The 26,886-nt window shown below is 47.4% G+C and overlaps 1 protein-coding gene across 1 annotated transcript in view; it reads left to right on the top strand.

Moving 5' to 3' along the window:
• CCDC33 (coiled-coil domain containing 33) overlaps positions 1 to 26,886 on the top strand; it is a gene marked incomplete at both ends in the record, with an annotated part of 91,659 nt that overhangs the window by 57,387 nt on the left and 7,386 nt on the right. The window lies entirely within an intron of this gene.

Below are 26,886 nucleotides of genomic sequence, written 5' to 3'. Positions count from 1 at the left end.
GACAGGTTTGGTCAATAATTGTGCTCCCAGCTGCAGATCCAGCAACACATTGATAAGTGCTCGTTACAGCTCCCCGCGTCCCTCCCCCCCCCATCCCCTGCCTCACCACCCCCCAACCTTCCTGTCAGCCGCCTGTTCACAGCGCCTATGTACACAGGTTTCGCTCAATTAATTTGCACTTATTGGGACCATCTGTTCTTTTCATGCGTCCTTCTCCAGGGTGTGTGGGGCCCTGCCTCCTCCTCAGATGTGCTCCAGACCAGGGACATGGCACCTCCCTCAAACTGGGACTCCCAGAGCAGAACCATGTGTCCCACCTCAGACTGGGGCTCCTCAAGGTGGGCACTGTTTCCCCCCTCAACCTAGGACTTCTGAAGGTGGGGCCAAGCCTACTCCTTTCATCTCCCTCCTCCCCCCTGGCCCCTTACCCTGAGGAGCCATACAGGCCACCGCAGAGCCTGACCCCACCAGGTAGGGCTTTGTGTCCAGAAGAAGCCCCTCAACCCCAGAAGGCTGCTGCCCTTGGGGCTGAGGAGCAGCTCTCAGGACCATTTTGCTCCCAGCTCCCGTTCCTGCTCCAAGAACAGTGATATCATTGATTTACAGGTCAGAGGGGACTGAGAAGCTACTGCCAAGTCTGTTTCTCTCACACAACAAGGGAGAAGGATAACACAGGGATCAAGACTCAGACAGCCCTCTGGCACAGGGTGGGCATGGCCTGGTGACTCTGGGATGCCAAAGCAGGTAGCCTATCCAAGAACTGAGAGAGGGCAGCATCCTTAAGGTCACCTGCCTGTGGCTATCTCCCCAACCAAGGTTCCTGGTGGCCAACATCAGCCCTGCTCCTTTGGAGGCCGCTCTTTCCAGCTCTGATAGACTGTGCTGCCAGACTGGGCATATCTGTAAGGTGACCAGGAGTTGTGCCCTAGCTGGTTTGGCTAAGGGAACAGAGCTTCAGCTTGTAAGGTGACCAGGCCTTTTCCTAGGAGGGTCTTTATAGTCATGCTTGATGCCAGCATCTAGCTCAGCCCAGCCCATTTCACCTGACTGTACTAGGCTCCTCATTGGATGCTGGCCTGGCATTCAAGACCTTATGACTGCAGCCATGCCAACCTCATCTCCCACCACTCCTCCTCACTGTGCCAGGCTGCTTCTCACCTCACACCTTTGCTCCTCCTGTTCCCTCTGCTGAGAATGCACCCCTTCATCACTTCTTTATCACCTGACAAACTCCTACTCACCCTTCAAAACCCATTCTAGCTCTAACATGCCCTTCCTTCCACCTCTGCCTGTACCTCGCGGTGGCAAGGGGCCTGGCTGAGGGTTATATTGTGCCTGCTACCACATCCACCAGAATACAAGCTCCTCAGGGACAGAGACTAAACCTTGTTCACATCTGTGTTCCCAGCAAGCAGCACAGGGCTGGGCAAGAGGCTGCTGGAGAGAAAAATGGACGGGCTAGTGTCCTTAGCCTGGGTTGGGAAGAGGCACTGATCACCATCCCCCATAGATGGAAGGTGGCGCTCCTCCTGCCTCACTGGCTGCCATGGAGGTCTCCAGGGCAGGCATTAAGGCCAAAGACAGTGCACAACTGGGGAGGCACCCAGGTTCCTTCCCACCCTCCCCCAACCACTCCCACCCCCAGAGTCCCTCCCAGGATACCTGTGTGAGCCTTGTTGTTAGAATCATAGTGAGTCTTCTGCTGTAGAGAGTCCCAGCCTGTGTCCTGCATGGGTGCCAGGGCTGGGGCATGGCCAGGTGGTGGATGTGGGAAGGGTGTGACATGGCCTCCTTTACGTTCCAGGCCCACTGGTGGCATTTCTGCCAGGAGAAGCTTTAGAAATGTAGGCCTTCAGGTAATCCTCCATGACAGCCATGTTCATAGACACAGAACCCTGGGTACCTATGAGCCCCCACAGAGGCTGGAACAGAGAGGCCAACAGCTAGACAGGACCCAAAGAGATCTGGCGACATGGGCAGAATCAATATTACAAACTGCCTCAGCCCCAGCCTCCTCTCCCCTTTCGCCCCCACAGTATGAAGGCCTTATTTCAAGGGGCATGCAGCAGCCATGCTGGAGCCTGTGAGTGTGGGAGAACAGAGAGCCAGTGGCTATTAACAGCCTGAGTACCCCACCCTGTGCTCCCCTGAGTGGGGGAGGGGGGTAGGCAGGAGACCCTCAGTCCCCGGTCCTAGCCCTACTGAGGGAGGAAGTGGGAGCATGAGCCCAGCCCTGTGGACTCAGTTGAGGAAGGAAAGCCAGCCCCAGGGTCTGAGGAGGTGGTTCAGAGTAAGCTCTGGAAGCAGATTCCCCACCAGGACAAACTCCCTGACCTCTTCCTCTGTAGAATGGACATCTGCCTTGTCCAGTTGCTTGGGGGGGATGAAGTTAGATTGATCCATATAAAGTATTTAGAACATTTCCTGCCAAGATGAGCACTGTTTACTACCTGCCTGGTTCAGACTCTGGAAACTCAGAAAAGGACATCCCTCTGGCGGAAGGGAAGCTTTTGCCTGGAGGCAAGCTCTGAAGAACAGATCAACAGAGACAAGGCAAGGGCGCCTCTGTCCTGTTGGTAGAGGAACTGTGAAGGCAGATACTGGACAGAACAGAACTGTTCTTTCCATGAGGGTTCTGAGGCTGCAGCAAGTGGGTGGATGCTTGTGAAGGGGAGCTCGCTACAAGGCTGCAAGGTGGTGGGGCTAGATCATAGGGGACCTCAAATGACAGCTGGGTGAATAAAGCCCCCTGACGTCACCAGGCATCTCTGTGCTCCTCTTCCTTTCCACCCAGCCTAGTGCCCATCCTGCTTCCTGGGACCCCGTGGAAGAAAGATGCCTCCCAGCCTGACAAAGAACCCTAGTATTCACATAGCAACTCTCTGTTTATCACACTTTAAGGGTCAGGGCCCAAACTTCTGTAAAGGGCCCCACTGGGGCTTTAAGAGGCAGGTTCAACATTTCTGACAGGCTTCTCCTGCCTCTCAACAGCCCACACCTGATCTGTGTTCAATGAGGGCCCTTATGGGGGCCCCTGGGTGCTCCTCCAGCCTTCTGTCAGGGCAGTGCGGAAGACAGCCATGTCTGGGGCCTGGCTGAGCACAGCCAATGCCTCCGCGTGGTGCATTATTGATGGGGCTTCTAATTGTGTGTTTCCCAAAGTCTACAGACCTTTGATGAAAAATTCATGGCATGCCCGAGGATGGGAGCACATTCAATCGATTGGTAGCCCAGCGGGCGCGGGAGCTCTGGGCCTCTCTCTGTGAGGGTGGCTAAAGGCGGGGCTAGGAGGGAGCACCAGTCTGACTTTGCCTTTATTCTAGATTCTAGCCCAGGAGCTTGGGACAGGCAGGGCACACATAGCAGAAGGCAGAGCCCATTTTCCCTGTAGGAAGGGGGGCAGAGGAGCAAGATGAGGAAGGTCTAGGCCCACATCTGGATGCCATCTGGGTAGCTGGTGCTGTCCAAAGAGGATGACCATCTCTGTCATAAGCCTACTTTCCATTCCTAGAGGAATATTAGTCCCTCCCGAGTCCTCACAGAGGAGGGAGTAACATTTCCAGGGCCACTCATGGGCCAGGCAGTCTGCTTGGAGCTCCACACTCACAATCTCACTAAACCCCCAACTGCTCTAGGAGATGGGCACGGTCATGTTCTCCATGTTACAGAACAGGAGTCCGAGGCTCAGGCCAGTGATTGCCCTGTCCAAAGTCACACAGACAATTAGCAGGCAAGCAGGGACTCAAACTCAGCTCCAGCTAACTCAAAGCCCACTGTCTGTCTTTTGCTCCTGCAGCTGGACGTGAGTCACCAGAACAGTGTGGGGCTTGTCCTGTCCAGCTCCCCGCCCCGTCCCTATTATACAAAGGAAGACATCCCACTAAGAAAAGGTGAACTCTCCAAGGTCCCAAAGTGAATTAAGCAAAAAATTAGGGCTGAAATGAGATAAGTAAGGTTCACCATCCAACACTGACAAAGGTCAGAGCCTCCCCTGCAGAGTCCTGAGCTAGAACCCACCAGCCAGGGGTGGGGGTGCCTTAGGGGTGGAGCTATCTGTCCTGGCCTGTGCAGTCAGGGATACTGTTGTGCCATGAGCGACCTCCAATATTCACCCACCCATTCATTAAACAGGCGAACAGCTCTCTATGGAGCCCCAGCTCTGTGCAAGCACCCAGCTCAGGCAGATGGGGACGCCTGTCAGGAAAGGCTTTGGAGCCAAGCTTGCTGGGACAGACAGGCTAAACCCAGCTCAGTTGGGAAAAAAGCAAACAGGCCCTTCCATGCCCTAGGAGCGGGCCTCTGCAACCCAGGCCCAGGACAGAGAAAGCAGGTAGCCCTGCCTTAGTGACCACAGCCGTCTCTGGGTGGTGGGCGGCCTTGTTTGGTTTGTTTTCCCTTTGCTTCGCAGTGAGTTCCTTTAAAAAACATCTACCCATGTCTCCACTGAACTAAAGGGTGATGGAGGAGCAGAGACAGGGGCTGATATAGGGGCAACAGAGGAAAAGGGGGAACAAGAGGGGGCACTGTGGGAGACACTGAAGTGTAGCTGGAAGGCAGGCAAGGATGCTGACAGGCTGAGGGACGGAAGGCCACAGCTCTTCAAGCCATAGCCCCTTTCCTGGCCACAACCCTCCCAGGCCCTCACGCCTTGTACCTCCCTAGCCCAGAAATGAGTCTAACCTGATGGCAGCCTCCCCACCCTGGAGCAGAGGGGAAGGCCCCAGGGGCCTGCCTGCTTCCAGTTCAGGGCTGGGCTCTATCACCAAGCAGGTACTTGTTGTAGCAACAGTCCCTGGGGAGCAGGACTGTTGGCAGGGAAGATGGGGGAGCCAGGCTCCTCATCCCTTCCAGCCCCCAAGGCTGCCCCAGACATCCTTGACAGCCACTCTGTAAGTCTGCCCCCACACTCACCGTTCTGGAAGGATGGGTTGGCTAACCTAGCAGACAAGTATGTTAGGGGTGTGTTGCCTGGCAACCAGTAGAGGCATTCCCAGAGCAAGGTCCGGAGAGAAGATCAGGCCTGCAGACATTCACCCCAAATGCCCATGGTCACAGGAACTTTCTCTGGAGCCTCTAGCCTCTGCCCTGGCCCCCTGAACCCAGAAAACAAGAAGGAAAAAGGGAAGGGATTCTGGGTAAATCCCTTAATATGGTCACTGTCTCCTGCTAATTCAGACCCTGGCTCTGGTCTCTTGGGGGTTCAGCCCTGCATCCTAGAAAGTGTCTGTGCCTGGGCTAGCCTGGCAAATAGAGTGTGGAAGGCTTGCTGGCTGTGTGGAGCTGAGAGGGAAAGAGGTAGAGGCAGATGGGGGCATTCAAGGGGAGGTGCAACTAACCCAGGCCATTGGGGCTGGCATTGCCTGGCTTAGTAACAACAACCTTCTCATTCGAGCCAAAGTATTTGCTTATTCATTGTGCAAGAACCCCAGAGTACACACCAACAACGGTCATCTCCCCAGCCTGCAGGTAAAGAGGCACAGAGTGGGCCAGAGCCTTGCTTAGGGTGATACAGCACATTGGGCAGAGCTCTCCCTGCACCCCACATTAGGCATTCAGAGCAGCAATGCTCTAACCAGGGTGGATTCTGGCAGGAGGTGACCAGAAAAGATTCTTCCCCCCCTTTGTGTGTGTGTGTGGGAGGGGGGGGAGGGGGGGTTCTTTATGGGAGAGTAAGCAGGGTCTGTGAGGCCAGGGCTAGGATCTGTCCCCTCACCAGTACCCTAAGTCGCTGGGCTGAGGGCAAGAGCCAGCTCTAAGATGAGTCCAGGAGAGGCAGGACTCTGACCCACAAACCTGAAGTGGAGTGACTGATGGTTGGGCTGGGGGTAGTCCAGGCGGTCTTCCTGGAGGAGGAGGGCACAGAGTGGAGACCTGAAGGTGGAGCAGGTTCTGGGAGGGGAACTGGAAAGAGCATCTTTCAGGAAGCCCTCCCCCAAGCCAGCCTCAACCCAGCCCCATTGTCCAGGCACAGACCAATTAGCAGTCCCGCTCCTGCAGGGGCCAATTAGGCAGGGGCTGGGATCAGTGGCCAAAGTCTCACCACCCCTCTGAGCTTCACATTCACCATGCTAAGCACAAAAGCTTTCTAGGCACCATCTCTGCTGCAACAGGAAAGAAAAGAAAAAGAAAAAAGGAAAATTCACTCTTTTTGTCTCTTTACTATAACCTTGGGTTGAACAAAGAAGCAACTGCCTCCCCCTCAGGGAGTCTGTTTTAAACCGCAATTTGCACAGATTTGCTTGTGGCTGGGATCTCAGTTGACATTCGAGGGGACCCTGTGAGCAGGTGCTGACTCCAGGACTGCCTCAAAGCAGAGGCAGAGCTCCTGGGCTTGGCCTGAAGAGCAGTAGCAGATGGAGAACTGATCCCCCAGGGCACACTTCCTCCAGGCTCCCACCCCTAGGACCAAGGCCCACCGGGGAGACCACCCATCCCCTGCCATCCACTGCCCTGCCCTGCCCTCTGCGATCTGCAATGGAACCTCTCCTGCTCCACCTCAAGCTGCCTGACCTCGGGCTGGCCGGCCCTGGACCTCACATCCCCACAGCAATGGTGCTCACAGGCCTCCCTGGCCTTCCTTCTGGGGGAAGGGGGAGGGGAGGGAAGGGAGGGAGGGGGTGAGAGAGAGAGAGAGAATGAATATGAGAATATATGGCAAAAAGAAAATGGTTTGTTCTCATGACTGTGGGGTTCCATTGTCAGTGTCCTGGGCAAGACAGAAGGGTCCCAGGCTGGGTGGTCTGTGACTAAGGACAGGGGGCCACAGATACAGAGGTGGCAGCCTGGGTGTACCTAGGAGCTATTAGGTGTATCTATTTAGCCATGGTAAAGCTTGCCCCCCAAAAGTACTTTTCTCCTTCAGCAGATCTTAGACACGGCCTTCTTCCTTTCCCACGCCTCCCTGAAACAGCCCCCAACTGGAACTCGGAGCTGGAGGCCAGCTCCAATTTGCACAAGCTGAATGTTTCCATTTTAAAGAAATGTGGCTAATTCCCCTTGATGTTATTAGACTCCTTAGCTTAGCCAAGAGGGGCCTCTGGGCTGTCCTGAAGGACCTGCAGGAGATGAGTCAGATGAAAGCAAATCTAGCAGGAGCAGGTCCTCCACTCCCAGTCCTGGGCATCTGCTTAGCCCCTTCCCCAACACAGGACAACCAGAGGCCCTTCCTCGCTGGCTGTCAGGATCTCCTGGGAACAAGAGGGAGAACGTGTAGGTGGGCCCTGATGGAATGGGGAATGCCAGGCTGGAATGGTCAGGAATGGCTTCTTGGCAGAAGTAGGTGAGGCTTTGAGGATAGAAGGAGGTTCAGGCTGGCTCATGAGAAGAATGATCAAGAACTAATTTCTGCCGAAACCAATTTGGCTCAGTGGTAGAGCATTGGCCTGCGGACCGAAAGTTCCCATGTTCAATTCCAGGCAAGGGCATGTACCTTGGTTGCGGGCACATCCCCGGTAGGGGGTGTGCAAGAGGCAGCTGGTCGATGTTTCTCTCTCATCGACGTTTCTAGCTCTCTATCCCTCTCTCCTCCTCTCTGTAAAAAATCAATAAAATATATTTTTTTAAAAACTAATTTCTGAAAGGAGATCTGGCGCTGGGACAGACTACCTTGAAAGTGAGAGTTGGAAGTTTTTCATGAGGGCATGTGGGAGCCTCTGTGTGACTCTGAGAGGCCAGGGAGAATGTTCCAGTTACCTGCTGCAGTATAACAAACCACCCAAACTATGTGCCTCGGGGCCATCATTTTACATTTATTATCCTAGCTCACAGTTGTGTGGGTCAGGAGCTCAGCCAAGGCACCGCTGGGAGATCTGTGGGGCTTCAGCTGAGCAGACCTGTAGGGCAGGGGCTGGAGCAGCTGGGGCTGGGTGGACGTGGCTGTCTCCTACACTGTCACTTGGCCTTCCTCACAGCATGGCAGCCTCCGGGTAGGGAGCCTTCTTTCCCAGGGAAACAGCAAATATTCCAGGAGGAAAGGCATAGTGGCTGGTGGCCTGGCCTCAGAAATTCCAGAACATTACAACACTGCATTCTGCAAGCCTCTAAGGCTAGGGCAGCAAGCCGGGGGGAGGAGGGGGAGATGCCACCTCTTGGTCAGAGGAATAACAGCGTTTTTAGCCATCTCCCATCTGTGTATTGAAGCAGCACAAAGAAAGCCCAGCCATAAGGGAGGCCTGCTTAAAGGAGAAAGCTATAGAGATCAGACCAGGAGCAGTGGGAGTGGGTTGCCCACCCTGGTGCCTGGGCACTCCCTTCAACCAAGAGATGCATCCTGGGCAGAGGAAGTTCCTGGGGGACAGTGGGCTGCATTCTTAGTTGGTTTCTCAGAGGCAGAGCTGTGTTCTGGGTAGAACTGAACTGGCCTTGGGTAGAGTTCCAGAGGCACCAAGAAACAAGCCTGGCCAGGCCCAGGGGGACAGGCATTTTTCTATCCCTGACTCAGAAAGACAGCCCCTCTGGGCCCTAAGAACACATCACAGCTGGGAGTGTATGGGATGGGCCTAGGCATCCTCCCCTCCATGGCAGACACCTTTCCCAGTCCCTGAGGCAAAGAAAAGGTCAAGAGCAGGATAGCACCTTACTCAGTCCCCTGGGAGACCGGAGCTCCGGCCTAACCCCAGCTTGTCTGGGTGGGCTCTCCAGTAGCACACACCCTCACCTACAGCTAGAGGCCCAAGCAGACTGCCACTCTGCCCCTGGCAGAGGGGTGGCCTTGAATGAGCTACCCAGCCCTTCCTGCTCTGAGCCTCAGCCTCCTCCTCAGAAAATGAGGAATGAATGAAAAGGCCTCCCTTGCAGACTCATTGTTTGCATAGAGACAACATGTATTGGGCTGGCCAGCCATGGGCATTCAACAAAGGGAGCTGCAGTCAAGGCCCAGTATCCCTACAGGCCCTACCCGGGCCTGGTGTCCATTCTGTGTCTTCCTAAGTGGATTGAAGAATCTTGTCTAATTTGCAAAGATTTAGGCTTTGGTTAATGTGCATGTGTTTATTACACTTTCTAAGCTGCATCAGAGTCTTTGTGCACAGACGTGAGCCTCACATGTCTGCTGCTGTGCAGGGTTCTTTCCAATGAGGTCACTTCAGTGCTTTGAGATGGCTCTTGTCCCAAGCTTCTCCCTTCCCCACTCAGCTATCATTTTTCCCTGGTGCTGGCTCATGACAGAGGACCCAGTTGAGGCTCAGGACTCCATAAGTGATTCTCAGCAGGAGTACTCATCAGAACCTCAAAGCTGGGAGTTTGGGGACAGAAGGTGTGGAAAGGCAGGCTGGATCATCTGGAGGGAGGACATATTTTCCTGGGGCTGGTCAGCAAGACAGTCCCCCATGCATGCCCCCCATCATGAGCTGTGGGAGCCCTAAAGCTGGCCTCATTCCTACTACAGGTTGAAAATGAAGCATTTGTGGAAGGTGGCTGCCCTCTGCCGGCTGTAAAGGCAAACCGCAAAACAGGTAGCCTGAGCCTGCCAGCCTGGGAACCGAGAGGTTGGATAGCTGCACTGCGTAGGGCAAAGAGGGAAGAATGTACTGAACCTAGCAAATCCTCTGCCCTGGCTCAGCCTGGGCACCCACCCACTGCCTCACTCCACCCCTGTAGGGCCCTGTCACCCACCCTGCTTCTGATCCAGACACTTGCCTACACCTTGCCTGGGGCTCAGGCCTCTCTCCTTCCCCCTAGGAGAATGAAGGCCCTCTCCCCCTTCAGCTCTCCCTCCCGATATACCCCTTCCTGCTAGTCTCCTCATTCTCCAGAAAATCCCCCCTCTCTCTCTCCACCTCCCTACCGCCCATCCCCCGCCAGCCTCTCATCCACTCTGTGTCCCCAGCTATCTCTGTCCCTTCACAATCTCACTGTCCCCCTCAGTCCTCTCTCTCCTTTACCCTGGCATCCAGAGCACTGGCCAAAGTCACCAGAGGCCACCTTCTGGAGACAACACCCAGAGGCTTCCTTCACAGATTTGTAGGCTATTAAATGTTCTCTCCTTTTTTTCCTTTTATCTCCTTCTCCTTCTCCTCCTCCGCCTCCTTTTCCTTCATCCTCACCTAAGGATATTTTTCCCCATGGCTTTTCAGAGAGTGGAAGAAAGGGAGGGACTGAGGGAGAAACATTGATGTGATAGACACATCAACTGGTTGCTTCCTGCACCCGCAACCCATGTAGGTGCCCTTGACCAGGAATGAAACTCGCAACCCATTGGTTGTGCACCAATACTCTAACCACTTAGCACATCCACCAGGCTCTTTTTATTTTCTTAAAAAATTATTTTTTCAATTACAGTTGACATACAATATTATATTATGTTGTACAGGTGTACAACAGATTAATTAGACATTTATATAACTTACTAAGTGATCACCCTGATAAATCTAGACCCCATATGACACCATACATAGTTATTACAATATTATTGACTATATTCCCTACACTGTATTTTACATCCCCATAACTATTTTTATAACTGGCAATTTGTACTTCTTAATACACCCAGCCCCCAAACACCCCCCCCCACTAAAATCTGGCAACCAATTTATTCTCTGTATCTATGATATTATTTCTGTTTTGTTTGTCCATTTATTTTTAAATTCCACATGTAAGTGAAGTCATATTTCACTTAACATAATATCCTCTGGGTGCATCCAAATGATAAGATTTCATTCTTCTTTATGTATCTGTACCAAATCCTTTTTATCTATTTGCCCATCAGTGGACACTTCTATGCGTCCATGTCTTGGCTATCTGATATTATTAGAGAGGAATAAGCTAATTATCTGTTACGTCCCAATCACGTAACAATGGGATCACGTATCTGCAGGAGGGTAGGGCAGCAAACTACAAGCGGGCAGTGGAAAGCTACAGGAGGGCAGCAGAGTGCTACTGGCACACGGATTTGTGGGCAGGGCTCCTAGTTATAAATAATACTGCAATAAACATAGGGAGGTGTGTGAATCTTTTTAAATTGGTGTTTTGGATTTCTTTGGATATATATCCAGAGATGGAATTGCTGGGTATTGAGGTAGTTCTATTTTTATTTTTTATTGATTGATTTGAAGGGGGAGGAGAGAGAGATTGATTTGTTGTTCTACTGATTTTATGCATTCATTGGTTGATTTTTGCATGTGCCCTGATGGGGGATCCAACTCACAACCTTGATGCATTGTGACAATGCTCCAACCAGCTGAGCTACCCATATGGGTCATATGGCAATTCTATTTTTAATTTTTTGAAGAACCTCCATATTATTTTCCATAGTGGCTACAATAATTTGCATTCCCACTAGCAGAGCAAGAGGGTTCCCTTTTCTCCACATTCTCACACTTGTTGCTTGTTGATTTATTGGTGATAGTCATTCTGACAGGTGTGAGCTGGTATCTCATAGTTTGTTTGTTTGTTTGTTTGTTTTTTAATATATTTCTTTATTGATTTCAGAGAAGAAGTGAGAATGAGAGGTAGAAACATCAATGAGAGAGAATTATTGATTGGCTGCCTCCTACATGCCCCTTACTGGAGATCAAGTCCACAACTCAGGCATTTGCCCTTGGCCAGAATCAAACCTGAGACACTTCAGTACATAGGCTGACACTCTATCCACTGAGCCAAACCAGCTTGGGCTCATTGTGGTTTTAATTTACATTTCTCTGATGATAGTGATGTTGAACACCTTTTCGTGTCTATTGGCCATCTGTATGTCTTCTTTAAGAAATGTCTCCTCAGGCCCTCTGCCCCTTTTAATTGGATTAGTGGGGGTGGTGTTAGGTTGTATGAGTTCCTTATATATTTTGGATATTAACCCCTTTATAACAGATGTGTCATTGGTGTATATCTTTTTTTATTTAGTAGACTGTTTTTCATTTTGTTGATAATTCCCTTTAATGTGCACAAACTTTTTAGTTTGGTGAAGGGATTGAGAAAAAAAGAAGAAATACCTCATGGACATGGACAACAGTGTGGTGATTGCAGTGGGAAAGGGGCTGGGTAGAGATGGAAGAGGATAAAGGAGGGATAAATGGTGATGGGGAAAAAGAACTTTCTAATTTGATGTTGTTCCATTTGCTTATTTTTCTTTTATTTCCCTTGTCCAATGAGACGTATCCAAGAAGGAGTAAGGTCAAAGAACTTACTGCCTATGCTATGTTTTTTCTGGAACTTTTATGGTCTCAGGTCTTATATTTAAGTATTTGATCCATTTTGAGTTTATTTTTTGTATATGGTATAAGAAAGTTTCAAATTTTTGCACAGATCTGTCCAGTTTCACTAACACCATTTATTGTCTTTACCCCATTGACTCCTTTATCATATATTAATTGACCATGTAGGCATGTGTTTATTTCTGGGCTCTCATTCTGTTCCATTGATCTGTGTGTCTGTTTTTATAACAGTGCCATGCTGTTTTGATTTCTATAGCCTTATCCTATCTATTGTAATAAAATAGTAATATGCAGATTGACCATCACTCCAACACACAATATGGCTGCCCTCATGTGGTCAAAGATCCTGCCCCCATGTGGACACAAGATGGCCACCACAAGATGGCCAGCAGGGGAGGGCAGTTGGGAGGCACCAGACCTGCAAGGAGGAACAGTTGAGAGGGACCAGGCCTGTAAGGGAGGGCAGTTGGAGGCATCAACCCTGCAGGGGAGGGCAGTTAGGGGTGACCAGGCCTGCAAGGGAGGGAAGTTGGGGGCAAACAGGCTGGCAGGGGAGCAGTTAGACATCAATCAGGTTGGCATGGAAATGGTTAGGGGGTGATCAGGCTGCAGGCAGAAGTGGTTAGGGGCAATCAAGAAGGCAGGCAGGTGAGCAGTTGGGAGCCAGCAGTCCTGGATTGTGAGAGGGATGTCCGACTGCCCATGTAGGCCTGATCAGGTCTAAACGGGCAATCAGACATCCCTCAAGGGGTCCCAGATTGGAGAGCGTGCAAACTGGGCTGAGGGACATCCCCCAGCCGTCATGCACGAATTTTGTGCACCAGGCCTCTAGTAGTATATACTTGAATATCAGGTAGTATGTTACCTCCAACCTTCTTTCTCAAGATTGCTTTGGCTACTTGGGGTCTGAGGTTCCATTTATTTATTATTTTATTTTTTATTCTTACCTGATGATATTTTTCTTTTTTCTTTTTTAAATATATTTTATCAGTTTTTTACAGAGAGGAAGGGAGAGGAATAGAGAGTCAGAAACATCGATGGGAGAGAAACATTGATCAGCTGCCTCCTGCACACCCCCTACTGGGGATGTGCCCACAACCAAGGTACATGCCCTTGACCGGAACCGAACTTGGGAGCTTTCAGTCCACAGGCCGACACTCTATCCACTGAGCCAAACCAGTTTCAACCTGAGGATATTTTTCTACTGATTTTTAGAGAGAGTGGAAAAGAAAGGGAAAGATAAAGAGAAATATTGATGTGAGAGAAACACATCAATTGGTTGCCTCCTGCACATGCCCCAAGCAGGACCCAGGCTGGGGAAGAGCCTACAACCGAGGTACATGCCCTTGACTGGAATTGAACCCAGTGTTATGGGGCAACCCGCAAGAGACGACCACCAGAGACAGAGATCAAAATTTATGAGCCTTTATTAAGCTGGCCAGCGACTACAGTTGCAGCACTTCACCGCGGTAAAGGCCGAACTGCAGAGCAGAGCACAGGTGTTACAGCAAATTTATACTCAGAAACCACAAGAGGGAGTTAGGACAGTTACAATGACAACCCAAAGGTTACAAAAGTTATTTCAGCCGTTTCCAAGAAACTCAGGGCACAGGTGCAAGGCCTGGGCGCTCTTGGCCGGAGCTTGAACTGCCACTGCCCTCCAAACTCCAACCGATTGTTCGGTGACCTACTCCACTCCCTCTGTCCCAACGCATCCTGCCTCCAGGCGACGGAGGAGCTGTGCAATGTTTGCAGCCCAGAACACCAGGACCCTTTGGTCGCAGGCTGGCACTCCAGCCACTGAGTCAAGCCCGCTAGGGCTATGGTTTCATTTAAACTTTAGGATTATTTATTCTAGTTCTGTGAAAAAATGCCGTTGGTATTTTGATAGGATTTCACTGAATCTTTAAATTGCTTTGGGCATAAGGGACATTTTACTGATGTTAAAAATCTTCTTATCCATGAACACAGTATATTCTTCCATTTATTTGAATCTTTTTTAATTTCTTTCTTCAATGTCTTATAATTTTTCAAGCACAAGTCTTATCTCTTTGACTAAAAGTATTTTTAAGTATTTTATTCTTTTTTATGCAATTGTAAATGGGATTTTTAAAACTTCTCTAATAGTTTGCTATTGCTATATAAAAATGCAACCAATTTCTGAATATTTATTTTGTATCCTGCTACTTTACTGAATTCACTTATTAGTTCTAATGAGTTTTTTTGTGTGGAATATTTAGGGTTCTCTATATATAGTATCATGCCATCTGCAAAAAAAAAAAAAATACCAGTTTTACTTCTTCTTTTCTATCTGAATGCCTTCTGCTTTCTATTTCTTGTCTAATCACTATGGCTATCACTTCCAATACTGTATTGAATAAAAGTTACACAAGTGAACTTCCTTGCATTGTTCCTGATCTTAAAGAAAAGGCTTTCAGCTTTTCCTGTGGTGTATAATGTTAGCTGTGGGTTTGTTATATGTGGCCTTTATTATGTTAAGGTATGTTCCCTCTATTCCCACTATGCTGAGAGTTTTGATCATAAATGAATATTGGATTTCTCAAATGCTTTTTCTGAATCTAATAATATTATAAATTTTAACTTTTTTGTTTATGTGGGGTACCATATTGACTGATTTGTGGACATTGGACTAACCTTGCATCCTGGTACTAACTCCCATTTGATCATGGAGAATAACCTTTTTAATGTGTCACTGAAGTCTGTTTGCTAATATTTTATTGAGGATTTTTTGCATCTACTTTCATCAAGGATATTGGCCTACAATTTTCTGTTTTGTGGTGTCTTTGTCTGGTTTGGATATTAGAGTAATTTTCACCTCATAAAATGAGTTTTGGACCTTTTCTTCCTCTTCAATTTTTTTAGAATTATTAATTCTTCGAAAGTTTGCTAAAAATTCACCTCTAAAGTCATTTGGCCCAGGGCTTTTGCTTGTTGGGAGTATTTTATTACTGTTCAATTTTATTAACAGTTATCACTCTGTTTACATTTTTGTTTCTTTCTGATTTAGTCTTGGAAAATTGTATGTTTCTAGAAATTTATCCATTTTTTCAAGGTTGTCCAATTTGTTGGCATATGATAGTTCATAGAATGTCCTTATAATCCTCTGTATTTCTGTGGTGTTGGTTGTCACTTCTCCACTTTTGTTTCTGATTTTATTTATTTGGGTCCTCTCTTTTTTTCTTGATGAGTCTGGCTAGCGGTTTCTCAATTTTGTTTATCTTTTCAAAGAACCATCTCTTGGTTTCGTTGATTTTTTTCCCCTAACATATCTTAGACTCATTGTTTTCCTGTATTATATTTTGTTGCCCAAGGATATGTTTGTTTGTTTGTTTGTTTGTTTGTTTGTCTTAGAGAGAAAGGAAAGGGGAAAGAGAGAGAAACATTAATCTGAGAGAGAAACATTGATCAGTTGTCTCCTGTATTTGCCCTGACCATGGATGAAACTCACAACCTAAGCATGTGCCCTGACCAGGAATCAAACCCATAACCTTTTAATGTATGGGACAACACTCCAACCAATTGAGCCACCCAGCCAGGGCTAGACTCAATTTTATTTATTTATGCTCTGATCTTTATTATGTCCTTTCTTCTCCTCACTTTTGGCTCTGTTTGTTCTTTTCCTTGTTCCTTTAGGTGTAAGATTAGATTGTTTACTGAGATTTTTCTTGTTTTATGAGGTAGACCTGCATGGACCCTCAGGCTGCCTAGCTGGAAAAGATTGGCTATGACCACAGCAGACAAGCTGTTTTGTGGGTGCTCGTTTCATGGAGCAGGAGTGTCTTTAATGGGGCTCTTGTGCTCCCTTTAAGAACTGCTTTATCTTCATCAAACAGATTGGGGGTCATTGTGTTTTCATTTTCATTTGTCTCAATGATCTTTTTCTTCCTTGATATCACTGTTAACCTATTCATTGTCTAATAACATGTTATTTAGCCTCCATGTGTTTGTGTGTTTTTCAGTTTTTATAATTGATTTCTAGTTTCATACTATTGTGATTAGAGAAGATGCTTGATACTATTTCAATCTTCTTAAATGTATTGAGATTTGTTTTGTGATCTAACATGTGGTATATCCTGGAAATATTCCATGTGCAGTTGAAAAGAATGTATATTCTGTTGATTTGAGGTGAAATGTTCTAAAAATGTTTATTAAGTCTATCTTATCTAGTGTGTCATTTAAAGCCACTGTGTCCTTATTGATTTTTCTGTCTGAATGATCTATCTATTGATATCAAGAGGGTAGTAAAGTCCCCTTCTATGACTATGTAGTGAATTTCTCCCTTTATGTCTATAAATATTTGCTTTATATATTTAGGTGCTCCAATGTTGGGTGCATAGATGTTTATGAGAGTTATATTCTCTTGTTGGATTGATCCCTTTATCGTTATTAAATGCCCATTTTTGTCTCTTTGTACCGCCATTGTTTTAGTCTATTTTGTCTGATATAAGTATTGTTACTCAAGCTTTGTTGTTGTTGCTATTTTCATAAAATAACTTTTTTTTATCCATTTTCAGTCTTTTGAAAGCAATGTATTTTTGCTTTTTTTTTTTTTTTTTTTTTTTTCCCTAATCAATTCCACCACCCCAAGTCTTTGGATTGGAACATTTAGTCCATTTACATTTAAAGTAAGTATTAACAGATAGCCCTGTAGTTGTTGCCATGTGATTCATTATTTTCTGATTCTTTTGTAGTTCTTCACTATTCCTTTCTCATTCTCTTACTCTCTTCTCTTATATGTTGGTGACTTTCTATAGTATTGTTTGAATTTCTTTGTCTTTATTCTTTCATATCACTTGTAGATTTTTGGTTTATGGTTACCATGTGCTTCACATACACCAAGCTATGTTTATGTGAACCTATTTTAAGTTGATGGTCACTTAAATTTGAAGACATTTTTAAATCACTGCAATTTTGACTCACCCCCTCCACATTTATGTTTTTGTCATTATCTTTTACTTGTCTTCTGTGTGTGTGTGTCTGTATAGATTCCTTAATTTGTTGTACTTACATGAGCTCATCCTACTTTTGCCTTTTAAACTTTGTACTAGCTTTGTAGTTGGTACTAGCTTTTACTAAAATGTCTGCCTTTGTTAATGAGAATTTTTTCTTTCCTATATTTTCTGATTCAGATTTACTTTTTTTCCTACTTAATATTTCTTATAATATTTGCTTAATAGTAATGAACTCCTTTAGTTTTTTCTTGTCTAGGAAACTATATCTCCTTTGATTCTAAATGCTAGTCTTACTGGGTAGAGTGATCATGGTTGTAGATCTTTGCTTTTTATCACTTTGAATATTTCGTGCCAATCCTTCCTGGCCAGCCAAGTTTCTGTTGAGAAATTAGCTGACAGTCTTATGGGAGCTCCCTTGCACATAGTTATGTTAGAACTGCTTTCTCTTGCTACTTTTAAAATTCTCTTTGTCTTTAATCTTTGGCAGTTTTATTATTAGGTGTCTTGGTATGGTCCTATTTGGGTTCATCTTGTTTGGGACCTTCTGTGCTTCCTGGACTTGCATGTCTATTTCCTTCACCAGGTTAGGGATGTTTTTATCATTATTTTTTCAAATAGATTTTCAATTCCTTGCTCACTTTCTCTTTACCTTCTGGTACCCATATGACATGCATTGCTACCCTTGATGTGATCCCAGAGGTCTCTTAAACTGTCCTCATTTTTTTTTTTTCTTCTTTCTTTTTTTGCCTGTTCTCATTGGGTATTTTCTGCTAGTCTCCCAAATCACTGATTTGATCCTCTGCTTAATATAGTCTGCTGTTGACTCCCTTAATTTTAATTTCAGTATATTATATTCTTCATTTATGACTGGTTCTTTTTTTTTATGGTTTCTATCTCTTTGTATAATTTCTCACTGAGTTCTTCTGGTGTGGGGTTTTTTCCTCTAAGTTCACTGAGAATCTTTATAACCAGTATTTTGAACGCTGTAGCTGATAGATTGCTTTTCTCCATTTTGTTTCATTTTTTTTCTGGATTTTTATCTTGTTCTTTCATTTGGGACATGTTTCTTTGTCTCCTCACTTGGGCTGCCTCCCTGTGCTTATTTCTATGTATTAGGTATAGATGCTATATTTCCCAGTTTTGGCAAAATGGTCTTATCTATTTGGTGTCCTGGGGAACCCAGTAGTGTAATCCCCTGTTCACCTGAGCCAGGTGTTCCAGGGGTGTTCCTTGCATGGGTTGTGTATGCCTTCCTGTTGTAGTCAGATCTTGATTTCTTTTGGCACATCAGTCAATAGTATTGATCCTCAGGCTGATTGGCTGGGAGGATTGGTTAAGACTACAGCGAGATGCTGTTTTGTGGGGTTCATTTTATAGAGCAGAAGTCTCTACCCTTTGTGTGTTTGTCATTTATGGAGCTGGTTGGGTGGTGCTCTGGTGTGATCTGAAGCTGGACACCAGGAATGTTGGTTCTGGAGGCTGTTGGAAGGTGTTCTGGTGCAAGCCAAAATCAACCATCATTTGTGCTTGGCTCATGGCCACCTGGTGAAGCTATAAAGTAATCTGTAGTTAGTTGCCACTTGTGCAAGGCTTAAAAATGTTTGGGAGATGCTATGCTGAAAACTTTGGCTGGCTGACACTAGTGCTGTGCTTGGACCTTTTGGTGGGCACCACGATGTAAACTGAAGCCAGCCATCACTTGTGCTGGGTTTTGTTCCAAGCTGGCACTCAATGTAGCTTATGCGAGGCTTGGGACCACCTGATAGGAGTTACAATGCAAGTTGAGCCCTGTTGCTGCTTGTTCTGGGTTTGGGGCCATTTAGCAAGAAGTACAGGGCATTCTAAAGCCAACCATTGCTTGTTTGGGGATTTGGGGATCTTTGAGAGATTTTAGGAAAGTCTGCATCACATGCTCAGACAGGCCAATTGTGTGGAAAAGCCTCCGGAAGCGGCTTGGAGTAGGACAAGAGTTGAGTGGGACAAGGTCTCAGGAAACCATTAGGGCAGGGTGAACAGTGCTAAGTTACTAGTAATATATCATATTTGGTGCCTGCCTGCACCTGCGGGCTGAGTGGGGGAAGAGTTCAACAAAGGAGCAATGGCGACTGCTAGCACTTCCATCCCTGGAGACAGCTCCCCTGACCCCTGACCCTTCATCCCTCACCCTGAAACTAGTGAATTCAGTTCTTCCCTATAGGTCCCTAGCACTTTTCAAGTTGTTTTTCCTGCAAACTTCAAATGAATGTATTTGTGAGCCAGAGTGTCCATGAACAAGCCCTTCAAGAGTTAGCCTGGAACTCCAATAGCCTTCTGTCTCATTTAGCTGCTATCCCTGCTGGTTTTCACAGCCAGGTGTTATGAGGATTCCTCATCCTGGCACTGGTGCTTCAGGCAGGGGAGGCCAGTGTGCGGCTAGGACCCATCTCTCCTCAGGGGATGCCTCTGTACCCAACATATACCTCCTGATTCTTAATTACCACACCATGGGTGTGAAACCTTTCTGTTCCACATCTCCCCTCCTATCAGTCTCCAGTGACTTCTTCATTATATCCTTAGTTATAGACGTTTTATTTAGCTAGGCATGAGGTGGTTCTCAAGAGTAGTTGTTCTCTAATTTTGGTGTAGTCATAGGAGGATGCAAGCAAAACATTTATCTACTTTACCATCTTGGCTGGAAGTAAATCTTTCTCTCCTTTTTTCAAAAACCTTTTTGCCCACCCTAGCTGGTTTTGCTCAGTGGGTAGAGCACCTGCATGTAGACTGAAGGGTCTCAGGATTGATTCTGGCCAAGGGCACATGCATGGGTTGCAGGCTCCATCCCCAGGAGGGGATGTGCAGGAGGCAGCCAATCAATGATTTTTATCATTGATGTTTCTCTCTCTCTCTCTCTCTCTCTCTCTCTCTCTCTCTCTCTCTCTCTCTCTCTCTCTCCCTCCCTCCCTCCCTCTCCCTCTCCCTCTCCCTCTCCCTTCCTCTCTAAAATCAATAAAAATATTTTTTTAAAAAAAACAAAACAAATAAACAAAAATATTTTTTGCCAGACCAGTGTGGCTCAATGGTTGAGCATCAGGAGGTCACAGTTCAATTCTCAGTCAGGGCACATATCTGGGTTTCGGGCTCAATCATCAATAGGGCATGCAGGAGGCATCTGATCTATGATACTCATCATTGATGTTTCTATCTATCTTTCCCTCTCTCATCCTCTCACTGAAATCAATAAAAACAGTCTTAGCCTCTTTTGCTCAGTATACAGAGCATCAGCCCATGGACTGAAGGGTCAGGGTTCAATTCTAGACAAGGGCATGTATCCATTACAACTTGACCCCAGCTCTGGTCAGGATGTATGCGGGAGGCAACCAATTGATGTGTCTATCTCACATCCATGTTTCTTTCTGTGTGTCTTTCCTCCTCCCTTCCACTTTCTAAAAATCAATGAGAAAATATCCTCAGGTGAGGATTAACAAAAATTAAATAATAAAATAATAAAAGCATATTTTTTAAAAACCTTTTGAATTATAAAACATAACCCTCATGGAAAAATTGCATTGAATATAAAAATAAAACACAACACAACCAAGTTATTATAAAACAAACTAGAGGCTTGGTACACGAATTCATGCACCAGTGGGGTCCCTCAGCCTGGCTTGCGGAATCAGGCCAAAATAAGCTCTCCAACATCCCCTGAGGGATTCTGGATTGTGAGAGGGTGCAAGCCAGGCCAAAGTGGCCCACTGGTGCACAATCAGGGCTGGGGAGGGACATGGGAGGTTGGCCAGCCAGGGAGGGACTATGGGAAGGCTTCAGGGTGTGTCCAGCCCTTCTCATTCAGTCCTGATTGGCTGGACCCCAGCAGCAAGCTAACCTACCGGTTGGAGCATCTGTCCCCTGGTGGTCAGTACATGTCATAGCGAGCAGTTGAGCAACTTTACCATATTACGCTTTGATTGGTTGAACAGATTACTGGATGACCAGACATTTAGCATATTAGCTTTTATTTATTTTTTAAATATGTTTCTTTATTGATTTTGGAGAGGAAGGAAGACGTTGAAAGAGATAGAAACACCAATGATGAGAATCATTGATCAGCTGCCTCCTGCAACACCCCCCGCCCCCACATCAAGCCTGCAACACGGGCATGTGCCCTTGGCCAGAATCAAACCTGGGACCCTTCAGTCCACAGGATGGCGCTCTCTCCACTGAGCAAAACTGGCCAAGGCCATACTAGCTTTTATTATTATAGGATGTCCATGAAACCACTACCTAGGTTAAGAAATAAAACATCACCAGTGCCTGGAAGCTTCTCACACCCCTCCTTTCCTAGACAAGATCACTGTGCCAGCTTACTGTATTGCTTTACTTCTTTAAACTGTCATCATCTAAGTGTACTTCCCTAATCACTATGGCCTAATAGTCCCTGTTGTTAACTTTAAAGGATGTCATGCCTATGCATTATTTTGTGTATGGTTCTTTTGCTCACCTCATCTGTGTGGTTATTTGGTGCTGTGGTTCCTCCTTTTTATTACTGTGTAGTATTCCACTGTACGGGTCCCCATCTGTCTCTTATCTCTGTCCAATAATTCCTAACTATCTTGCCAGCTCTTTAATATTTTTAAGTGTGTAGTTTTATTTTGTATCCAGGCTCTTAGGTTATCTCTGAGGTTGAGAGTTCTATATTACACGATGTGCCATTTTCTAACATGGAAGGCCATAATCCCTTCATTTTGAAGCTCTGCTTTCCAGCCTGATTTAGCCCTTTTTCTCCCATGTCTCTGACAATTCCCCTGATCTTGAAGACTCCTCTCCCACAACCACCCTCCCTTTGTTCTTAAAGCCCATCCTCCACGCTACTCTACACTACACTTCCCCTAACTATGGAAAATCTCCTCCATTCCAAGGCTTCACTCACACCTCTGAGGGCTGCCCTCCCACCCCTCCATTTCAGTTCTCCAGCCTGAGATTCTCTTTAAGCTTGACCACCATCAACTGCCTATGGCCATCTCTACCTGGAAGCCGCACAAGCACCTCACACTCAACATGCCCCTCCCCTGTCACTTCCTATATGTAAGTGCTCCCTCACAAGACCCAAGATTCTCCTCTTCCTCCCCCGCCCCCTTCTCCTTCTCCTTGCTCTTCTTCCTCCTGCAGCTCCTGCCTTCGTCTTCATGCCCACTGCCTTTACCCGAGCAGGTCCCATGATGTGTCACCTTGCCTGCTGCTCTTGGCCTCCATTCCCCCCATTTATTCTTTGTGTTAAACAATCAGAGAGGTGTCACGTGCACCCCCTGTTCCCAGCTTAGACCCTTCAATAGTCAGTCCAAGCTCCTGAGACTGACCTTCAAGACCCTCTTCTGTCTTCCCTGACACCTCTCCAGCCATACTCCTACCCCTTTTCCCTGCATCCTGCTCTCCAGAAATTTACTTGCTTTGTTTCTCATCATCTCTCTGCCTTTGCCACAGTGACTTCTATGCCCAGAGGGCCCTCTCCCTACCCCAGGTAACACCTACTCATCTTCAAAGAGTCTGCTCAGATTATCACCTCCTCCAGGAAGCCTTCCTGGACACCAGGATGAGTTAAGAGCCTTCTCTGAACTCTCCTCTATTACAGGTACTTCTTGCCATCTTCTCAGTGTAGAGGGGAGACCACTACAGGCAGAGACTGTATGGATTCCTTTGTGCTTCATGGCCCCAGCGTGGCAAAGACCTGGCACACAGTTGTGCTCTGCAAGTACGATCAGGCTTTCACTGATCTGCTTCTAGCCTAGGCTTTATAACTTGTCTTCGTGACCTCAGGCTCACTGCTGAGAGCTGGGTCCTTGTGGAGTATCAGGGAGTAAGGGGTTGCAGTGGGCACTCAGGGTCAGGCATAAGTAGAGTCAGTGCCCTAGAGGCTGTGCCAGCCCAAGCAGGCTGGGAACTGGAGGAAAGAGGAAGCAGGCAGAGGGGCAAAACCATGACAGGAAATCTGAGACATGGTGTCCTGTGTGCTCTCAAGGCTGGACTGTGACGCAGAATGTGGCCCTGAGTGGGGAGCCCAACCAGGCTGCTTGGATAGGTCAGGCTGCAGCTTTTCAGCTCAGCTGTGCTTCCCAAGGTTTCCACTCTGCTATGAGGGTGGGCAAAACTGGGAAGGAGGACAGGCCTGCCAGGCTACCTCTCTGGGTCCAATGGCCAGAGAATACTGGCCCAGGTAGAGACTGAGGAGGATAAGCGAGGACTAGGTCCCTCTCCATCTTCCTGGGAAGACCTCATGCTCAGAAAGCAGCCAGGCTGGGGTGGCACAGGGTCCTGAGAAAGTCTATAGAGCTTTCTCAGGAGTAAGAGTCCTGAAGAAGCCATGATCCTTCCTCCATCAGGGCCCATCTGGCTGAGGAGAGGACACCCACTTTATCTCGGTCTCAGCTTTCTTCATCTGTCTAGGAGGGGGGAGGTGTTCAGAAAAGAGCTTTGCTGGGATGAAGGGATGAATAACAAGGGAATCCTAGAAAAAGATGAGCCCTGAATGGGAAGGGAATGATCAGATTCATGGAGTAGACAGGAGGCCTGGCAACCCTTTCCCCTGGGACTCCCTCCATGCACACACACACACTCACACACTATCAGTCCTCATGTGATTAAAAATTTCTGGCCCAGCTGGCATGGCTCAGTGGTGGAGCTATGAATCAGGAGGTCACAGTTTGATTTCCAGTCAGGGCACATGCCTGAGTTGCAGCTCAATCACCAGTGTGGGGCGGGCAGGAGACAGCTAATCAATAATTCTTTCATCAGTGATGTTTCTGTCTCTCTCTCCCTCTCCCTGTCCATCTGAAATCAATAAAAAGATATATTTTTAAAATTTTTTCTGGATGGAATATAAATGGACAAGTTAGGTTGTAGGAATGCAGGAGTGGGGTTATGAAGGGAGAAATAAGAGTGTGGGAGGTGAAGGGCTGGTCAGTGTGCATGAGGGGAAGCTTGTAAGAGTTTTTATATGCCAGGCTTGCATCTGATCCAGACCTCAGGAGCTCACTCTGAACCACAGCCGTGGAAATCTCAGCCTTCCACCAGCACACACATAAACTAAGGGTGCCCAGACTGCAGCATCCAGCAAGCTTCTTCTGCCTCTCTGTCCCCTCCCCTACTTTGGGCAGGCCTCACCTGAAGAAGAAGCTGGTGAGGCAGCAATGGGATCAGGCTGGCTTATTCAAATCTGCTGTTTTCACACTGTGTTGGGCTAGGTGCAGGTGGGGACAGTAAGATGAGCTACACCCACCTCTTCTGACACAGAGGCCTGCGCACATTTGGCTCCTTGAAGAGCAAACAGGGGAACTCCTTCTTCTACCTTTGCCCCACGGCAACCTTGGCCTCAGGGACAAGGCAGAATGGAGCCTCAGGACATCAGATGGACATTGGTACCTACATTGGCCACCTTCATTGCCCCTTCATTTCTGTAGACAGATTTAGTCAGTCATTCTTCTTCCCTCTGGGTGAGGCCCCAGCCTTCCTCAATCAAGTAGATACAAAGAGCACAGGTGTTGGAGTAGAGTCTGAGTTCCAGTGCTAGCTCCACATTTGTGGCAGTGTGACCTTATGTCATCCAACTGAACCAGTGTGAGTCTCAGGATGTTCTGAGGCAACGTGCCAGGCCTCGATAACTGTCTGTGTGCACACCTGCTCATTTTCAGAAGGGCCTGCCAGGATCCATCACTGAATCCACCCAGCCTCCCAGAATCAAACTAGGAGGAGGCCTCTCAGGGTACAGAGGATGCAGTGAGGGCCCAAGAACAGGACTCAGAGAAGCATTCACTGCTCAGAGCTGAGAAGAGCCCATTGTTGTGAAGAGTTAAGAGGGTTCCCAGAGAAGGACTGCTGTGTGGAGGCTTCATGTATTCAACCAAACTTGAGCCAGGATTTCATTTATTTTTTAATTCGTTAAATGATTTTAATTTGTTTATGTGAAGTACAGCACACATTCAGACAAATGCACAAAAAACATAGGTGTATTCGCTGTGTTGAATTATTACAAACTGCATAGTAAATGTTCAATGAAGGTCAAGAGCAACAGCATTGCCAGCACCCTCAAAGCTCCCTGGTACTTCTCAATCACCTCCCCAAATGGATCTCATACCCTGACTTCTAACTTTATAGCCTGAGTTTGTCTATTTTTGAACCAAATCTACATGGAATCATAGAGTAGGTATTTTGTGTTTGACATCTTTTGTGTGCTGTATTTGAGAGATTTCTCCATGTGGTTGCATGTAGCTGATGTTGGCTCATTTTATTGCTGCGTGGTATTCCACTGTATGACTATCTCACCATTCTACTGTGAGGGGTATTTGTGTCGTGTCCAGTTGAGGGTTATCCTATCTAATAAAAGAGTAATATGCAAATTGTCCATGCCTCTGCTATACCTACCAGTCAATCAGGAGCAAGTATGCAAATTAACCCAAACAAGATGGCTGTAGCCACAGAGAGAGTAGGAGGCTTGTGTTCCACCTGCCTTGGCCTGCCTTGACCTCCACTTAAGGCTACAAAGTTTCAATTATAGAAAATAAATAAATCCCAACAAAAATGGTGACAGCCACCGAGCTGGAGAGAGCAGGAGGCTTGAGTTGCCCCCAGCGATGAAGGAAACCAAGTTTCCTCAGCCCTGGCCTGCCCTGGCCTCCACATAAGGCTACAAAGTTTCAATTATAGAAGATAAATAAATCCCAGATACCAGGGCCTCTGCTTGGGTCACCAGGGGGTGTGGACAGTCTGCAAACTACCACAGGCCCCTCACCTAAGCAGCCCCAAGGGAACTCCCACCCTGATCCAGGTCACCCTTCAGGGCAAACCAGCAAGCTCCCACCCATGCACCAGGCCTCTAATCTAATAAAAGAGTAATATGCAAATTGATCGTCATTCCAACACACAAGATGGCTGCCCCCATGTGGTCACAAGATGGCCAGCGGGGGAGGGAAGTTGGGAGGGACCAGAGGAGGGAAGTTGGGGGCAACCAGGCCTGCAGGAAAGGGCAGTTGGGGGGGACCCAGGCCTGCAGGGGAAAGCAGTTGGGGGTGACCAGGTCTTCAGGAGAGGGCAGTTAGGGGTAACCAGACCTGCAGGGGAGAGCAGTTAGGGGAAAACAGGCTGGCAGGGGAGCAGTTAGGCATCAATCAGACTGGCAGGGGAGTGGTTAAGGGGTGATCAGGCTAGCAGGCAGTAGTGGTTAGGGGCAATCAGGAAGGCAGACAGGCGAGCAGTTGGGAGCCAGCAGAGAGGGATGTTAGACTGCCCGTTTAGGCTCAACCCTACCAGGATCAGGCCTAAATGGGCAGTGAGACATCCCTTGAGGGGGCCCAGATGGGAGAGGGTGCAGGCTGGGCTGAAGGACACCCTCCCACCCCCCATGCATGAATTTCATGCACTGGGCCTCTAGTTACAAATAAGGCTGGTAACAATGTTCTTACCTCTTCTTCTAGATGCATTCACACTTGCATATTTATTGGGTATATACTCGGGAATACATTTGCTATATCATAGGTTTGCATGTGTTCACCATTAATAGTATCCAGTCTCCAAGCAATTCTCCAAAGTGATGAATAAGGTGCCAGGAAAAAGAGGAAGGGGTCTGACCTGCTGATAAAGCAGCCACTGAACAGAAATAGGATTGGATGGGAATGGATACCTCCAGATCCTACCTGCCCTGGTAAGGCCCTATGCTTGCCACCCCATACACTCTGACTCTGAGCTCTACAGCACCTGTGTTTATCCTGTCTGAGGAATCTGAGGCTCATAAGGAAGGGGCC

This window comes from Pipistrellus hanaki, assembly GCF_964339955.1.
Source record: "Pipistrellus hanaki genome assembly, chromosome: 1".
Taxonomy (NCBI): domain Eukaryota; kingdom Metazoa; phylum Chordata; class Mammalia; order Chiroptera; family Vespertilionidae; genus Pipistrellus; species Pipistrellus hanaki.
Note: the sequence above shows the minus strand (reverse complement) of the source record. Positions and strands in the feature narration are given on the sequence as shown.